This window comes from Rutidosis leptorrhynchoides, chromosome 8, assembly GCF_046630445.1.
Source record: "Rutidosis leptorrhynchoides isolate AG116_Rl617_1_P2 chromosome 8, CSIRO_AGI_Rlap_v1, whole genome shotgun sequence".
In the NCBI taxonomy this organism is placed as follows: domain Eukaryota; kingdom Viridiplantae; phylum Streptophyta; class Magnoliopsida; order Asterales; family Asteraceae; genus Rutidosis; species Rutidosis leptorrhynchoides.
In genome coordinates this window covers 288,173,629-288,192,220 of record NC_092340.1, presented here as the reverse complement: position 1 = coordinate 288,192,220, position 18,592 = coordinate 288,173,629, and positions in this window count along the sequence as shown.

Sequence of the window (18,592 nt, the reverse complement as noted above, 5' to 3'; positions counted from 1 at the left end):
GTAGCTGGCAGAGGACACCTGGCAGACAAGAATCAGATCCGAAAAGAACACTTTTTACTTTTGTCGGATCAGCTCACCTGAAGACGTACTATTTGCAGGCCACGATCCTTTTAACCTTATTACGTGGCGATAGAAGACAAGAAAGGGTATCCTATAAATACAAGACTTCATCCACAGAACAAAGGATCTTGGAATTTCACTTTTACACACACATACATTCTAAGACCAGCAGCGCATTTCCCGAATATACCCGCGCTACCGGACACATAGCATTACACTAGACATTCTACATATACAGGTAACGTTCTATGAACAAAAACCCTATCACCTAGCGCGAGACATCGATGTCCGGTCTACCCGCCGATGGTGGCTCTACGTTTAACCACCCCTGTTGAGATCCTCATCTCGCGAGGGGTTATTCACGGTACTCCGGACCGGAGAGTTAAACTCAATTGACCCTTAAATCCCCCCTTAATGATGTCAAGCATAGACCGAACCCGACCCGATCATTCTATGCCTGATCATTTGGCGCCATCTGTGGGACACTCAAGTTAAAAGAGTATGAATTGATCTTTTTTTGTATGTCCACTAACAATTCGCTTGTTTCCCTTTGATATACAGTAACAGGTATTGAGATGGCCAGCAAGTAGGAAGTACCAAAGCCCGTGCAAGCGCGAGCTACCTCACCTACAGGACCTAAGCCAGCCACCAAGGGGTCCGGAACTTCTGATAACGCGCTGCCAAGAGGCGCCCAGATGCCTTCCCCTGGCGCATCCGCGTCGTCCTTCAAGACTCCGAAAGCAATTAGGCCGATACCATGGGCCTCGAGCACCACAAGTACGGGATTCGTACCCATCTACCTAACAACTGAATCCGCGCGCAATAGCCGTAGCCACACTAGCAGTCCTGCTGATTCACAGGGCGCGCGACCTTCACCTTCGCCTCTGAAGAGATACCTCCCCAAATACCCCAGGTTCTAGCGCTACTACTTTTGTGCATGGAACTTCGTCTACAGGGAGAGGTGAATCCACAGAGTCACCAGCTCGAACACGCGAGCAACGCACCCAGAGCCAAGCAAATCTGATCTACGCTTTGATGAACGATGCGCCAGATGATATGGTGAATGAGTTTGAGCAACCCGGAAAGGCCAAGCTCATGATTAAAAACTTGTATGCGGGAATGAAAGGAGCACCCGTCAAACCCTCTTTTGAAACAGCTCCCACTGGAGAAAAGTTTTCAGCGCAAATACTGAACCACATCTCAACGCCACTACCTGTGGTACCGATAACGTTGGGATACTATGATGGATTCTCAGACCCTGATGACTTCTTGCAAAAGTACGAAGGAATAGCGCGAAACCAGCGCTGGGCTGAAGAGACAAAGTGCATGGAGTTCCCACCGCTACTTGAGGGTGTGGCTCGACAATGGTTCAACAACCTGCCAGCGCCAGTTATAAGCTGCTATGATGATCTCTGAACGCGTTTCCTGCTTAAATTTCATAACATACGCGCGACTCGAAGGACGCATGTTGAATGTCATGACATAAAGCATGAGAGAGGGGAGTCCTTGGGACAGTTCATTGACAGGTATTGCCAAGAGGTAGCTAGAATTCCCAACTGCGCAGAGTCACTAAAGGTATCCGGTTTCATACACGGGATGTGTCAGGAGCGCCACCTAACATTGTGGCAAAGGTTGAGGAAGCGCCCTCCAGAGACGTTGGCAAAAGCGATAAGGGAAGCGCACAAACACATGCGCGCTAAAGAAGACACCACAAGATACTCGAGTTACAGAAATTCAGGAAATGGTCAGCATGACGGTTACGATTCACCCAGGGGTGGGCGCCAGTCAGGTGGTTTCGGGAGAAGCCAACACGACTCTAGCCCCTACCGCCACCACAGCAACAATCACCACAATGATAGGAAGCACTAGCGAAACAACCAAGGGAATAACAACAACCAGCAACATCATCGAAACAGGGACAATGACACCAGGGAAAACAAGTAAGCTTTGATCAGGAGCCTCACAAAGAGTCTGAAAGAGATCTACGTGACTGAGCCAATCTCTAAAACGTTTGAGAAGCCCACGCGCATGTCCGAGTACGCGCGACGTGATAAGTCTAAGTTCTGCGACTTTCACGATGACTTCGGGCATGAACCCAATCGCTGCAAAGCGTTGGTTGATAAGGTGGTTGCGTGCCTCAAACGCAGAGAGTAGAAACATTTGAAGCCGGGCAAGGATGAATTAGAAGGGTATAAGAAGGAGAGCAAAGGAGTTGAGAAAGATAAGGTCATTTACGTCTTCTCCTGGGAGAAGAAGAAGGGTGTTGAGAAAGAACCACTGCTGCCGTATGAGACCCTGAAGGCGTACCTCCCGCGTGAGCCCATTTTCAAAAGAAAATGTGTCCCTCTAGTGGTGGAAGGTTATATGCCTGAATGCACTTAACACATTGACAAAATTCTCATCGATACTGGCAGCTGCGTCAATGTCATGTTCTTTCATTGTTTCGAGAACCTAAACTACACCGTGAAGCGCAATTTGAGGAAGGTAAAACAGCAGTTTAGGGGGGATAAGTGGGGACCCCGCATGGTCGAAGGGGATACTTGGGCCGGCGTTAACCTTGCGAGACGATGAACACAAGAACAGGGCGCACACGATGGTGGTCGACTTCAGAGTGATACGTTCCGAGTCAGAGTACGATGCTATCCTTGGGCAACCGGCACTATCACATTTCGCCATCAGCACATGTCTCTACCAAGGGATCATAACGCTACCTACCCCGCTAGGAGAAGCCACACTCAAGTCCAAAGTTACCGCGGAGGACTTTCGACTTCGACAGGTACACGCTAACATGTATAATAAATCGTTTTGAAAACTAAGATCACAGGTCGCGCGTAGTCACCTAACAGCAAAGTCGGCACTTGCATACTTCGCTGGATAAAATGCAATAAACGCGCAACCAGTCTGCGCATTTACTGCATTAAAATGAGCACAATCTTACATAATCCGAAACATAAGACACATATTAGAGCGCGCCTGCACACATACTCGCGCTTTCGTTGATTTGTAACACTATTTGACTGGTATCCGCAGATCCGAAGTATTCAAGCAGAGGCAAAGGCGACGAGAGATGGGGCCGGCTCTTCAGGAGTTAGAAATGACGAGGGAGACGAATCTCTTAGGCAGCACACTCCTGCCTTTGAAGGGTTGCTTTCTCCAGCACCCGTGCGACAGAAGCTTATTTGGCGACAAGCTAGTCTATTATAACCGGACGGTTATGCGTCATTGGGTTGACCTAACCAACCCGCGCAGAACTCGAGATCTGCAAGTCATGAGTATAAACGACGGCGTTGGTCACGCCTGACTTCAATCCTAAGTGTTGGCGCACTTAGAAGACTCCCGATGCTCACACACGGATGCTTAACTTAAGCATATATTGTGTGCACAATAGTATATGTGATAAGTTAAACCTTGGCGTGCCTCGAGTATAATTATGATGAAAATCAAGAAATACTTAGCCAAACATTTTTAACAAACGATATTACGCTCATGATCATATAAGAATCGCGAACATAACCCATACACTTGGCGACACTGATATTTAACAATTGCAACTCAGAAACATACAAGTAGCAAAGGACAGAATCAAGTCTAGCATGCATACACAACCTACGGCTGACAATGCAATATGCCTAAAGTATAAATTGCTAACGCGCACTTGTAAACTGTGAAGCACACTATAACATGCAAACCACGCACAATATAGACAAATAAATAAGATCAGTTTTCATTATTATTAAGAAAGTGATTACATCTTTAAAGAAAATTACAAAATTACAACGGGTCGTTTAACAAACGATCAGCATCAGCAGCGGGGTCTTCGTATAAAGCCACAAATGAAGGGACCCTGATGTTCATCAGTGTCGGCTCCATAGCCTTGCTCTTCTGCGCTGCAAGGGGATCCACTTCCTTAGCAATGAGGGCATCCAAGGCCTCAGAAGATTGGACGTGAGGCTGAATCTTTCTCCAAAAAATAAGCCTCTCCTCCGCCTTGAACGCAAGAATGGCGTCAACAAGAAGATCGCTCACGTATTTCGAGTCATAAGCACGATCAACAAGCATAGGGAGACCCTTCTTCAAAGTCTCAAATTTACACTTTGCCGTATTACGATCAATCTGACAAGAAGTTAAACGATCAGTCAAGTTTTTGCGCTCTCTTTCCCAAGCGCTCTTTTTAGACTCGGGGGACTTAACCTTTTCAGCCAACTCCTCAACCTGAGAAGCCAAGGATGCTTTATCCTCAGCTAGAACTAATGAGGTGCTGACTGCCTCGTTACGAGTCTTTTCTGAATGTTCGAGATCAGAAGTCAGATGCACGATGCAGTCATGATGCTGCTCAGCAGTCAGCGAGCCCGGCGTGGAAGAGCTGACGCCGTCCAGGCGTGTCTTCGCCTCTTTAAGGCAACTTTTAGCACGCATCAAGTTCAGCATAGCCAGTTGAACGTCAAAGCGCCATGCTGCCACGGGCAAGAGATGCCCAAAGTAGCTGGGAAGCTTGATGTCTTCCAAGTAGTTGAACTGGGAGGCCGCCGTAGCCTCCGGAATAGACAGCTGATCATTCATGCCATAAAACTGCAGGCAAGCTTCTACAAATAGGAAGGCAACTGGTTAGCAACAAAAAAGGCAGCGCAATGTCCCAGCACTTGAGAAAAGAAAAATTACCTTTTCCTTTTTTAGCGCGCTTGCGCTTACTCCCACCCTTAGTAGAGGGCTCACTAGCCTGGCCCCCTTCAACGTCTGTCTGATGAGAGTCCTCGTCCGCATGACTCTCGCACTGACTAGCGCTACCAGACCCACTGGCGCCAATAGCGGCATCACCCTGAACTTGCCTATCAATGTCCATACCCTGGTCACCCTGATTCTCCACTTCGGGTGTCTCAGTATGAACGCCCTCGATGTCGCGCGAAGCAAGAAGTCTGTCTAGACGCATCTCTGCAAATAAAACATGCTAAGTTAGACACAAGTGATTAAGAGAAAGTAAGTATGAAAATAACGCCCATCTGCCACCTACCATTATCATCGGCATCTAAGATAACTGGCAGGGCAGGCGGATAAGGACACATATTAGCAACCCATAAAATATCAGAGCTATATTGACGGATAGGGAGTTCGCGGTTGTAAAAATGAACAAGTCTCTGCTGCTCCTCTGGGGAAAGGGGAGGCCTAATGTTTAACTGCTCATTGGTAGCATCGGTATGCCACACGTATATATTTCTATACGCGAGCGGGATAAATGAATCATCGATAAAGAAGAATGAGTTCTTCCACTTCTTGCGCACCTCAACTTTCAGGCGCTGTACAAACTTAATCCTGTCATTGAAAGAATACCAGCTCTGTTGATTCTTACGATATGAAAAGACGTTCTTAAACAAGTTCAGCGATGGAGGAAATTGGTATTGCTGGCAAATCATCTCGAAGAGAATAACGCGACATGTGCTATAAGGATGCAGCTGTCCGATGCCAACATTGAAGTGACTAAGAACCTCCATGAAGAAAGAAGTGGGAGGATAGCACACATTCCCATCCACCATAACCTGCCTATATACGGTAACCTTACCATCGATAACATCGCTAGCGCGCTGATCAACCAGGGGCGCTACAGGATTCAAATCAGCCAAAGGTGGGTACCACTCCACCAACTGCGCGACTTTGCGCCGCGTCTTAACAGACTTGATAACCTCACAATTCGGAGGCTCAGAAGTAGAGGAAGAAGATGTCATCTATTAACAAATAAATCAAAGAATCGTAAGAAGAAAGACTAAATGGGCGCTAACCTAAAAAAGCTAAAAGACGAGGTTGAAGTAGTAAGCTGATGAGATTTGCACAAGAATGAAGAGCACAGACGAAGTAAAAAACTGAGAAAGATGATTATGAGGTATTTATAGGAGAGTAAAAACACGAAAGAGGCCTCAAGAGAAGATTGAAAAAGGGCGGTTAATGATACGCATACCCGATTGGCTCATGTTGCGCATCACACTTGCACCATGTGCATATCCTCCGCGCTATAGCACTACTGGTGCAAGTGAATGTGCGCCAGGGGCGCCAACTTGATGATGGTGCGCTAGAAAAAGATGACATGTCCTGTACTTACCACGATCTCTGTACAAAGGGCCGACAGGTAACAAAAAAGGTAAAAGTAGTGTTCCCTGGTCCCCTCCACGAAGTTACCAGGCAGTACAGGCAAAAAAGTAACGTAGAACACGTGGCTCCAATGAATGGACAGCACTGTAGCTATAAATAACGGACTCGAATCACAAGGCACGGGGCTGGTTCTTTCGGGGAAATTACACACATACTATTTTTAGTATATTCGTACGGATCAGTCGCGCTGTCTATACAGCGCCTCTCTCACCTGCACTACTGGACTTATAGCATTTCACTAGACATCCTTGATATACAGGTAACATTCCTCGAACATAAATCCTGAAACCTCACGCTAGCCATCAAAGACCGGACTACCCACCGATGGTGGGTCTATGTTTAACCATCCCCGTTGAGATCATCATCTTGTAAGGGGTTATTCACGGTACTCCGGACCAGAGAGTTAAACTCAATTGACCCTTAAATCCCCTCTTAATGATGTCAAGCATGGACCGAACCCAACCTGATCATTCTATGCTTGATCATTTGGCACCATCCGTGGGACATACAAGTTAAAAGGTTTTGATTTGATCTTTTTTTCTATATGTCCACTTCTCATTTATTTTTTCTAAACAGGCACTTGTAGCAAAAAAAAATAGGTGCGTTCAATGGCCAACTGCCTACCCCAGCAAGAAACGAAGCGCAAAGCTAGCGCTGACGGGAGCTCGAGGATGACGGAGATATCATTCCCCACCATTGAGACGTTTAACACTTCCTGCGCACCAATTGTAGTACAGGGATATCTGCCAGAGTCAGAACATGGCGTTAAGCGCCTTCACATATATAACGACAGTAGCGTCGACATCATGTACGAGCATTGCTTCCGACAGCTACCCACAACAGTGAGGCAAACCATCAAACCTCCGACTACGGCTTTGTCCGGATTTTCCAGAGAATCAGCGTGGCCCATCGAAATTTTGGATTTGAAGCTGGAGCTGAGAGACAGCAGAGATAAATCAAAGAAGCACACCAAAAGTATAGAATTTTGCATTGTGTGCTCGTACTCTAGATATAACTCCATACTAGGGAGGACTTCCATTTAGAAATTTAGCGTTATACCGTCCACCATTCACGGGATGGTTCGATTCCTGACGGATCAAGGAGTTGCCACCTTCGAGTCAATGCCGTTGGACGCCTTATGTGCATCTGTTACTGATAAGGGTAGTGCTACTCCAGAAGAAAAGGGCGCAAATGAGTGGTGGGTTATAGTCAATCCCGAGTATCCGGAACATAAGGTAAAGATAGGGGGAGCCTTACACACGAGACTAAGAAAAAGCTGAGGAACATCCTCATCGCTAACTCTGACGTGTTTTGTTGGTGCGATGCTGACATGACTGGAGTACCATGAGAGATAGCGCAGCATTACTGTAGTGACCCGAACTTTTCCATGTTTATATATATTAATTGAGATTGATATTTACATGATTAAATGTTTCCAACATGTTAAGCAATCAAACTTGTTAAGACTTGATTAATTGAAATATGTTTCATATAGACAATTGACCACCCAAGTTGACCGGTGATTCACGAACGTAAAACTTGTAAAAACTATACGATGACATATATATGGTTATATATATAGTTAACATGTTTTTATTATAAGTATGTATCTCATTAGGTATTTTAACAATGAGTTATATACATAAAAATGAGACTATTAATTTAAGAAACTCGAAAACGATATATATAACGATTATCGTTATAACAACGTCTTACTAGGTACATATGAATCATATTAAGATATTGATACACTTGGTTAATTATGTTAAATGATAAGTAAATATATTATTAAGTGTATTAACAATGAAATACATATGTAAAAATAAGACTACTAACTTAATGATTTCGAAACGAGACATATATGTAACGATTATCGTTGTAACGACATTTAACTGTATATACATCATACTGAGATATATTATATATCATAATATCATGATAATATAACAATTTAATATCTCATTTGTTATAATAAACAATGGGTTAACAACATTCAACAAGATCGTTAACCTAAAGGTTTCAAAACAACATTTACATGTAACGACTAACGATGACTTAACGACTCAGTTAAAATGTATATACATGTAGTATTTTAATATGTATTCATACACTTTTGAAAGACTTCAAGACACTTATCAAAATACTTCTACTTAACAAAAATGCTTACAATTACATCCTCGTTCAGTTTCATCAACAATTCTACTCGTATGCACCCGTATTCGTACTCGTACAATACACAGCTTTTAGATGTATGTACTATTGGTATATACACTCCAATGATTAGCTCTTAGCAGCCCATGTGAGTCATCTAACACATGTGGGAACCATCATTTGGCAACTAGCATGAAATATCTCATAAAATTACAAAAATATGAGTAATCATTCATGACTTATTTACATGAAAACAAAATTACATATCTTTTATATCTAATCCATACACCAACGACAAAAAACACCTACAAACACTTTCATTCTTCAATTTTCTTCATCTAATTGATCTCTCTCAAGTTCTATCTTCAAGTTCTAAGTGTTCTTCATAAATTCCAAAAGTTCTAGTTTCATAAAATCAAGAATACTTTCAAGTTTGCTAGCTCACTTCCAATCTTGTAAGGTGATCATCCAACCTCAAGAAATCTTTGTTTCTTACAGTAGGTTATCATTCTAATACAAGGTAATAATCATATTCAAACTTTGGTTCAATTTCTATAACTATAACAATCTTATTTCAAGTGATGATCTTACTTGAACTTGTTTTCGTGTCATGATTCTGCTTCAAGAACTTCGAGCCATCCAAGGATCCATTGAAGCTAGATCCATTTTTCTCTTTTCCAGTAGGTTTATCCAAGGAACTTAAGGTAGTAATGGTGTTCATAACATCATTCTATTCATACATATAAAGTTATCTTATTCGAATGTTTAAACTTGTAATCACTAGAACATAGTTTAGTTAATTCTAAACTTGTTCGCAAATAAAAGTTAATCCTTCTAACTTGACTTTTAAAATCAACTAAACACATGTTCTATATCTATATGATATGCTAACTTAATGATTTAAAACCTGGAAACACGAAAAACACCGTAAAACCGGATTTACGCCGTCGTAGTAACACCGCGGCCTGTTTTGGGTTAGTTAATTAAAAAATATGATAAACTTTGATTTAAAAGTTGTTATTCTGGGAAAATGATTTTTATTATGAACATGAAACTATATCCAAAAATTATGGTTAAACTCAAAGTGGAAGTATGTTTTCTAAAATGGTCATCTAGACGTCGTTCTTTCGACTGAAATGACTACCTTTACAAAAATGACTTGTAACTTATTTTTCCGACTATAAACCTATACTTTTCTGTTTAGATTCATAAAATAGAGTTCAATATGAAACCATAGCAATTTGATTCACTCAAAACGGATTTAAAATGAAGAAGTTATGGGTAAAACAAAATTGGATAATTTTTCTCATTTTAGCTACGTGAAAATTGGTAACAAATCTATTCCAACCATAACTTAATCAACTTGTATTGTATATTATGTAATCTTGAGATACCATAGACACGTATACAATGTTTCGACCTATCATGTCGACACATCTATATATATTTCGGAACAACCATAGACACTCTATATGTGAATGTTGGAGTTAGCTATACACGGTTGAGGTTGATTCCAAAATATATATAGTTTGAGTTGTGATCAATACTGAGATACGTATACACTGGGTCGTGGATTGATTCAAGATAATATTTATCGATTTATTTCTGTACATCTAACTGTGGACAACTAGTTGTAGGTTACTAACGATGACAGCTGACTTAATAAACTTAAAACATCAAAATATATTAAAAGTGTTGTAAATATATTTTGAACATACTTTGATATATATGTATATATTGTTATAGGTTCGTGAATCAACCAGTGGCCAAGTCTTACTTCCCGACGAAGTAAAAATCTGTGAAAGTGAGTTATAGTCCCACTTTTAAAATCTAATATTTTTGGGATGAGAATACATGCAGGTTTTATAAATGATTTACAAAATAGACACAAGTACGTGAAACTACATTCTATGGTTGAATTATCGAAATCGAATATGCCCCTTTTTATTAAGTCTGGTAATCTATGAATTAGGGAACAGACACCCTAATTGACGCGAATCCTAAAGATAGATCTATTGGGCCTAACAAACCCCATCCAAAGTACTGGATGCTTTAGTACTTCGAAATTTATATCATATCCGAAGGGTGTCCCGGAATGATGGGGATATTCTTATATATGCATCTTGTTAATGTCGGTTACCAGGTGTTCATCATATGAATGATTTTTATCTCTATGTATGGGATGTGTATTGAAATATGAAATCTTGTGGTCTATTATTATGATTTGATATATATAGGTTAAACCTATAACTCACCAACATTTTTGTTGACGTTTTAAGCATGTTTATTCTCAGGTGATTATTAAGAGCTTCCGCTGTCACATACTTAAATAAGGATGAGATTTGGAGTCCATGCTTGTATGATATTGTGTAAAAACTGCATTCAAGAAACTTATTTTGTTGTAACATATTTGTATTGTAAACCATTATGTAATGGTCGTGTGTAAACAGGATATTTTAGATTATCATTATTTGATAATCTACGTAAAGCTTTTTAAACCTTTATTGATGAAATAAAGGTTATGGTTTGTTTTAAAATGAATGCAGTCTTTGAAAAACGTCTCATATAGAGGTCAAAACCTCGCAACGAAATCAATTAATATGGAACGTTTTTAGTCAATAAGAACGGGACATTTCAGTTGGTATCCGAGCGTTGGTCTTAGAGAACCAGAAAATTTGCATTAGTGTGTCTTATCGAGTTTGTTAGGATGCATTAGTGAGTCTGGACTTCGACCGTGTTTTCTTTAAAAATAATTGCTTAACATTTTTGTTGGAAACTATATATTTTTAACATATGAATATTATGTGATATATTAATCTCTTATCGTGTTTGATATTATGTGATAGATGTCTACCTCTAGAACAAGTCCCATTGACTCACCTAATAATAATGAAGAGTCAAATGTAAATTGGAATGATTCGTGGACTGATTCACAAGTTCCCGAAGAGGAACCGGAAGAAGAGTCAGAACCGGAAGAAGAATCGGAACCGGAAGAAGAATCGGAACCGGAAGAAGAAATAGAACCGGTGGGGGAAATAATAAAACGGTTAAGTAAAAGAGAATCCTCAACCAACCGACCAAGGTTAATTATGGTCAATGGTGTTTCCGCCAAGGAAGCAAAATATTGGGAGGATTACCAATTCTCCGATGAATCGGATTCCGACGAGAATTCCGATGATGTTATAGAAATTACCCCAACTGAATTTAAAAAGGTAAAAGAAAATAATAAGGGAAAGGGCATAAAAATAGAGAAATCTAATTCCAACCCCGATGAACTTTATATGTATCGTCAACCCCTGAAGTCCTTAAGTTGTAACAATGACCCGGGAACCTCTAAACCACCAGGTTTTTCTAAACCAATGTGGATAACGATGGCTCGTATTAGGGGAACATCATATATCCCTAGAAACTTGGCAAAACGAACCAAAACCGAACAAGAAGAAACGAGCGAGTCGGAATAAGATAGTTATATTCGTGTGGTGTAATATATGTAATATAGTGTGCTTATGCTTTATGATATATGTAAAAATTGCTTGTATTAATAAGTATTTTTTTATGAATCTAACTCTTGTCTATTTTACAGTATAAAAACACAAAATGGATAGACAACCCAATATTTTAAGAGACCTACCCGGAGACATGATTGATGAAATCTTGTCTAGAGTCGGTCAGAATTCCTCGGCACAACTATTTAAGGCGAGATCAGTTTGTAAGACATTCGAAGAACGTTCCAAGAATGCCTTGGTTTATAAAAGGCTTTCGTTCGGAAGATGGGGAATATCACATTGGGAAATCCATAAGTTACGATGTGTTTACTTTGACGCATATATTGCGGGGAACCCAAATGCTATTTTACGCAATGGGTTAAGAAATTATTTTGACTCAGTATATCCGAATATAGGACTTCGTGATTTAGAAAAAGCGGCTAACATGCAACATAAAGAAGCATGTTATGCTTACGGGTTAGTAATGTTCGCTTCTCACCAAAATGAGAACAAGAACATCGGGCTACAACTATTAAACAAAACGTTCCCACAAGTGACGGAGTCGGTAATTGGGGTAAGAAATGAGGTTTTTAGGTTATTACGAGACTGTTGGTCATTACGTAACCCTCGTCCCTTTGATGACGTTACAACACGCTATCTTATCAACGGCCATAACGGTTATGTTCCACAAGACCAAGGATGGGAAGTAGTCTTAGTAAAACCAGAATGCATGACTTGTTTCTGGACGTATGAATTACGTGTCTTTATTGCCTTTGCTGAACGACTTGTGTACTAGCTAGAATTATCTTCACAACTATCTTGTATCAAAGTTATTGTGTGCTATATTTCATGCTTTATGTAAAATAAGCGGTATTGTAAGTTTGTAAAATATTGTATAAAAGTTTGAACGCGAAATATTATTACAATCAGTTTTTCATATAGAATTGTAGTAGTTGAATTGTATATTAGCTACTAAGTATGAACTTAACGGGTAGGTACTACCCGAATTTAAACTTATAAAACGCTAATATGAAGAAAAAGCTTTTATAAATGAGTTCATATTATGCTACGAAATACTATTAACTACTCTTAATATTCTGTATGATTAACTTGTTCCATTTGACTATTTTGAAGGAAATGGCACCGACTATTCAACACACCGTGAATATGAATGAAGAGGAATTCCGTACTTTTCTAGCTTCAAACATAGCTGCAGTACAGGCTGCGCTACATACCAACAATAACCTTGGATCTAGCAGTACAGGAAATCGTGTAGGATGCACCTACAAAGAATTCACTGCCTGCAAACCTTTGGAATTTGATGGAACCGAAGGACCGATCGGATTGAAACGGTGGACCGAGAAGGTCGAATCGGTGTTTGCCATAAGTAAGTGTACTGAAGAGGACAAAGTAAAGTACGCTACGCATACCTTCACAGGTTCTGCGTTAACATGGTGGAATACCTATCTAGAGCAAGTGGGACAAGACGATGCGTACGCACTACCGTGGTCAGCATTCAAGCACTTGATGAACGAGAAGTACCGTCCCAGAACCGAAGTCAATAAGCTCAAGACAGAACTTAGAGGGTTACGAACCCAAGGATTTGATATTACCACGTACGAAAGACGATTCACAGAATTGTGCCTATTGTGTCCGTGAGCATTCGAAGATGAGGAAGAGAAGATCGACGCGTTTGTGAAAGGATTACCGGAAAGAATCCAAGAAGATATAAGTTCACACGAGCCCGCCTCCATACAATAGGCATGTAGAATGGCTCACAAACTCGTGAACCAAATTGAAGAAAGAATTAAAGAACAGACTGCTGAAGAGGCCAATGTGAAGCAAGTCAAAAGAAAGTGGGAGGAAAACGGTGATAAGAATCACCAATACAACAGCAACAGCAATTACAACAATAATCGCAACAATTATCCCAACAATCGCAACATCAATCACAACTACAACAAACGGCCCAACAACAACAACAACAACAACAACAGCAACTACAACAATCATCCCAACAACAATAATAACCGCAACAACAACAACAATCAGAAGCAGCTATGCCAAAGGTGTGAAAAGAATCACTCGGGGTTCTGCACCAAATTTTGCAACAAGTGTAAAAGAAATGGTCATAGCGCGGCGAAGTGTGAGGTCTACGGACCAGGGGTTAATAGAACGAAAGGAACAAATGGTGTCGGAACGAGTAATGGTGGAGCAAGTAGTGTCGGAGCAAGTTATGCCAATGTAGTTTGTTATAAATGTGGAAAACCGGGCCACATTATTAGAAATTGCCCGAACCAGGATAACACGAATGGACAAGGCCGTGGAAGAGTTTTCAATATTAATGTGGCAGAGGCACAGGAAGACCCGGAGCTTGTTACGGGTACGTTTCTTATTGACAATAAATCTGCTTACGTTTTATTTGATTCGGGTGCGGATAGAAGCTATATGAGTAGAGATTTTTGTGCTAAATTAAGTTGTCCATTGACGCCTTTGGATAGTAAATTTTTACTCGAATTAGCAAATGGTAAATTAATTTCAGCAGATAATATATGTCGGAATCGAGAAATTAAACTGGTTAGCGAAACATTTAAGATTGATTTGATACCAGTAGAGTTAGGGAGTTTTGATGTGATAATCGGTATGGACTGGTTGAAAGAAGTGAAAGAGGAGATCGTTTGTTACAAAAATGCAATTTGCATTATACGAGAAAAAGGAAAACCCTTAATGGTGTACGGAGAAAAGGGCAACACGAAGCTACATCTTATTAGTAATTTGAAAGCACAAAAACTAATAAGAAAAGGTTGCTATGCTGTTCTAGCACACGTCGAGAAAGTACAAACTGAAGAAAAGAGCATCAATGATGTTCCCGTCGCAAAAGAATTTCCTGATGTATTTCCGAAAGAATTACCGGGATTACCCCCACATCGATCCGTTGAATTTCAAATAGATCTTGTACCAGGAGCTGCACCAATAGCTCGTGCTCCTTACAGACTCGCACCCAGCGAGATGAAAGAACTACAAAGCCAATTACAAGAACTTTTAGAGCGTGGTTTCATTCGACCAAGCACATCACCGTGGGGAGCTCCTGTTTTGTTTGTCAAGAAGAAAGATGGTACATTCAGGTTGTGTATCGACTACCGAGAGTTGAACAAACTTACCATCAAGAACCGCTACCCACTACCGAGAATCGATGACTTATTTGATCAACTACAAGGCTCGTCTGTTTATTCAAAGATTGACTTACGTTCCGGGTATCATCAAATGCGGGTGAAAGAAGATGATATTCCAAAGACTGCTTTCAGAACACGTTACGGTCATTACGAGTTTATGGTCATGCCGTTTGGTTTAACTAATGCACCAGCTGTGTTCATGGACCTTATGAACCGAGTGTGTGGACCATACCTTGATAAGTTTGTCATTGTTTTCATTGATGACATACTTATTTACTCAAAGAATGACCAAGAACACGGTGAACATTTGAGAAAGGTGTTAGAAGTATTGAGGAAGGAAGAATTGTACGCTAAGTTTTCAAAGTGTGCATTTTGGTTGGAAGAAGTTCAATTCCTCGGTCACATAGTGAACAAAGAAGGTATTAAGGTGGATCCGGCAAAGATAGAAACTGTTGAAAAGTGGGAAACCCCGAAAACTCCGAAACACATACGCCAGTTTTTAGGACTAGCTGGTTACTACAGAAGGTTCATCCAAGACTTTTCCAGAATAGCAAAACCCTTGACTGTATTAACGCATAAAGGGAATAAATTTGAATGGAATGATGAACAAGAGAAAGCGTTTCAGTTATTGAAGAAAAAGCTAACTACGGCACCTATATTGTCATTGCCTGAAGGGAATGATGATTTTGTGATTTATTGTGATGCATCAAAGCAAGGTCTCGGTTGTGTATTAATGCAACGAACGAAGGTGATTGCTTATGCTTCTAGACAATTGAAGATTCACGAACAAAATTATACGACGCATGATTTGGAATTAGGCGCGGTTGTTTTTGCATTAAAGACTTGGAGGCACTACTTATATGGGGTCAAAAGTATTATATATACCGACCACAAAAGTCTTCAACACATATTTAATCAGAAACAACTGAATATGAGGCAGCGTAGGTGGATTGAATTATTGAATGATTACGACTTTGAGATTCGTTACCACCCGGGGAAGGCAAATGTGGTAGCCGATGCCTTGAGCAGGAAGGACAGAGAACCCATTCGAGTAAAATCTATGAATATAATGATTCATAATAACCTTACTACTCAAATAAAGGAGGCGCAACAAGGAGTTTTAAAAGAGGGAAATTTAAAGGATGAAATACCCAAAGGATCGGAGACGCATCTTAATATTCGGGAAGACGGAACCCGGTATAGGGCTGAAAGGATTTGGGTACCAAAATTTGGAGATATGAGAGAAATGGTACTTAGAGAAGCTCATAAAACCAGATACTCAATACATCCTGGAACGGGGAAGATGTACAAGGATCTCAAGAAACATTTTTGGTGGCCGGGTATGAAAGCCGATGTTGCTAAATACGTAGGAGAATGTTTGACGTGTTCTAAGGTCAAAGCTGAGCATCAGAAACCATCAGGTCTACTTCAACAACCCGAAATCCCGGAATGGAAATGGGAAAACATTACCATGGATTTCATCACTAAATTGCCAAGGACTGCAAGTGGTTTTGATACTATTTGGGTAATAGTTGATCGTCTCACCAAATCAGCACACTTCCTGCCAATAAGAGAAGATGACAAGATGGAGAAGTTAGCACGACTGTATTTGAAGGAAGTCGTCTCCAGACATGGAATACCAATCTCTATTATCTCTGATAGGGATGGCAGATTTATTTCAAGATTCTGGCAGACATTACAGCAAGCATTAGGAACTCGTCTAGACATGAGTACTGCCTATCATCCACAAACTAATGGGCAGAGCGAAAGGACGATACAAACGCTTGAAGACATGCTACGAGCATGTGTTATTGATTTCGGAAACAGTTGGGATCGACATCTACCGTTAGCAGAATTTTCCTACAACAACAGCTACCATTCAAGCATTGAGATGGCGCCGTTTGAAGCACTTTATGGTAGAAAGTGCAGGTCTCCGATTTGTTGGAGTGAAGTGGGGGATAGACAGATTACGGGTCCGGAGATTATACAAGAAACTACCGAGAAGATCATCCAAATTCAACAACGGTTGAAAACCGCCCAAAGTCGACAAAAGAGCTACGCTGACATTAAAAGAAAAGATATAGAATTTGAAATTGGAGAGATGGTCATGCTTAAAGTTGCACCTTGGAAAGGCGTTGTTCGATTTGGTAAACGAGGGAAATTAAATCCAAGGTATATTGGACCATTCAAGATTATTGATCGTGTCGGACCAGTAGCTTACAGACTTGAGTTACCTCAACAACTCGCGGCTGTACATAACACTTTCCACGTCTCGAATTTGAAGAAATGTTTTGCTAAAGAAGATCTCACTATTCCGTTAGATGAAATCCAAATCAACGAAAAACTTCAATTCATCGAAGAACCCGTCGAAATAATGGATCGTGAGGTTAAAAGACTTAAGCAAAACAAGATACCAATTGTTAAGGTTCGATGGAATGCTCGTAGAGGACCCGAGTTCACCTGGGAGCGTGAAGATCAGATGAAGAAGAAATACCCGCATCTATTTCCAGAAGATTCGTCAACACCTTCAACAGCTTAAAATTTCGGGACGAAATTTATTTAACGGGTAGGTACTGTAGTGACCTGAACTTTTCCATGTTTATATATATTAATTGAGATTGATATTTACATGATTAAATGTTTCCAACATGTTAAGCAATCAAACTTGTTAAGACTTGATTAATTGAAATATGTTTCATATAGACAATTGACCACCCAAGTTGACCGGTGATTCACGAACGTAAAACTTGTAAAAACTATACGATGACATATATATGGTTATATATATAGTTAACATGTTTTTATTATAAGTATGTATCTCATTAGGTATTTTAACAATGAGTTATATACATAAAAATGAGACTATTAATTTAAGAAACTCGAAAACGATATATATAACGATTATCGTTATAACAACGTCTTACTAGGTACATATGAATCATATTAAGATATTGATACACTTGGTTAATTATGTTAAATGATAAGTAAATATATTATTAAGTGTATTAACAATGAAATACATATGTAAAAATAAGACTACTAACTTAATGATTTCGAAACGAGACATATATGTAACGATTATCGTTGTAACGACATTTAACTGTATATACATCATACTGAGATATATTATATATCATAATATCATGATAATATAACAATTTAATATCTCATTTGTTATAATAAACAATGGGTTAACAACATTCAACAAGATCGTTAACCTAAAGGTTTCAAAACAACATTTACATGTAACGACTAACGATGACTTAACGACTCAGTTAAAATGTATATACATGTAGTATTTTAATATGTATTCATACACTTTTGAAAGACTTCAAGACACTTATCAAAATACTTCTACTTAACAAAAATGCTTACAATTACATCCTCGTTCAGTTTCATCAACAATTCTACTCGTATGCACCCGTATTCGTACTCGTACAATACACAGCTTTTAGATGTATGTACTATTGGTATATACATTCCAATGATCAGCTCTTAGCAGCCCATGTGAGTCATCTAACACATGTGGGAACCATCATTTGGCAACTAGCATGAAATATCTCATAAAATTACAAAAATATGAGT